Source organism: Colobus angolensis, unplaced genomic scaffold (genome assembly GCF_000951035.1).
Source record: "Colobus angolensis palliatus isolate OR3802 unplaced genomic scaffold, Cang.pa_1.0 Scaffold163, whole genome shotgun sequence".
NCBI lineage: Eukaryota > Metazoa > Chordata > Mammalia > Primates > Cercopithecidae > Colobus > Colobus angolensis.
The window spans coordinates 8776046-8777903 of NW_012114744.1; positions in this window are offsets into that span (position 1 = coordinate 8776046).

The following is a 1858-nucleotide window of genomic DNA, read 5'->3' on the forward strand; positions in this document are numbered from 1 at the left end:
CTTCCTAACTCATTCTCTGAGGCCAGCATTACTTTAATACCAAAAACTGATCAAAAAAAGAAAAACAAGAAAAGAAAGCTATAGACCAATGTCCCTCCTGAAAATTAATGTAAAAATTCTTCACAAAATGTTAGTAAATAAAACCTAACACTGTATAAATTGTATTCATAAAGTATCATGTTCAAAGTTGGTTTAATTCAATATAATTCAGTACAGTAACAAACTGAAAAATAAAGCCATAAGATAATTTCAAAAGATGCAGAAAAAGCATTTGACAAATACTAACATTCATTTCTGATAAAAAAAATAGTCTCAGCTAGCTAGCAATAGAAGAGAGTTGCTTCAGTTTTATAGAGTCTTTATGAAAATTTTACTGGTAGCATTCATAATTAATGGTAAAAAGTGTTTTGCTACTAAAATAAAGAAAAGGCATGGATGTCTTAAGGCAAGAATGAGAAATGAAAGAGTGAGGTTGTAAGGGAAGAAGTATCACTGGCTTTATTCAAAAAAACATCATTGTTTATATAGAAAACTCCTATGAACTTACAAGAAAGCAACTAGATCTAATAAGAAAGTTTAGCAAGTGTGCAGGATACAAAAGAAATTTCTGAAAATGTATTCCTAGATTCTAGCAAAAATCAGAAATCGAAGCCGAAAACAAATACAATTTATAGTAGTATGAAAAGTAAAATACAATAGCACCAAAAATATAAAATATTTTTAAAGATGAGCAAAACCGTATGCTGAAAACTATATAATGCCGCTCGGCAAAATTAAACACTATCTAAATAGAGAGCTATAGTGTGTTTATGGATCTGGAGACTCAAATGTTTAAGATATCATTTCTATCTGAGTTTTCATTTATTGATTATGACTAGAGTTCATGAACAGACTAGATTCCTGTTCTAGTCTCAAAAAATTTTCACTCTAGTATACAGTTTGTTTTAGATTGTCTAAGGTGCTAAAACCCCACAAACTCTTTCAGGAAGTGTAAGATAAGAAAGGACTCTGGAAGCTAGTCTGAAAGCCCAACATCTTATACATACAAAATTTTTTGCAGAGCTGGGATCTTTCTTCAAATCAGAAGCAGATTTCATGGCAGCCATATCTGGGTTGATCAGAAGTACTGTTTTCAAAACATCGCTTTCCTTTTTTCCGAAGTTTCTTCCACCAAAATTCTCCCCATTCTCTTTCAGGATGACTTGGAGTTTAAAAATCACTGCATGAAATGTAAGGTTTTTATTTCATTTTCAAGCTTCATTTGAAAATTTATTCATAGGTTATAGAATATGGAGATGTAGAAAGGTGTCTATTTGTGATTTCTTTATGTAGGAGTATTACAAGAGGCCACTATTCTTAGAGACTCTGATAAACAGCATCTGACCCTTCTGAAGAGTCCAAGAATATTTACAGCTTAAAAAAAGAGAGGGAATGTGTCAGGAAAGAAATATGAGCTAAGTTTTAAAAAAGGGCAGAATGAAGCAATTAGAATAACTAAGTTAGGAATAATGAAAATGCTGGCTATTGTGCATGAATATGAGAGCAAATTGATCTTCTTTGAATAAAGGAGAGGCTACGTGACATTTCCAATCTTTTGGTAATCTTCAATACATATTTTTTTTTTTTTACAGAAAAATAACCACAAAGGCATGGAGTCTGACTCAGTGGCTCCACCATAGACTTGCCGCTGAGAGGGGGTCAAAGGGTAGGTTCAGCTCAGCAGGTGTAAGGAACTACAGCTGCTGGAATAAATCAACAGCCTTGCAGACAATGCTCCAGGGAGCTCTGGCAACATGGGGAATTTTGAACTATCTAATAATCCCTGAAGTGAGAACTAACGACAAAGATGAGTTAATGA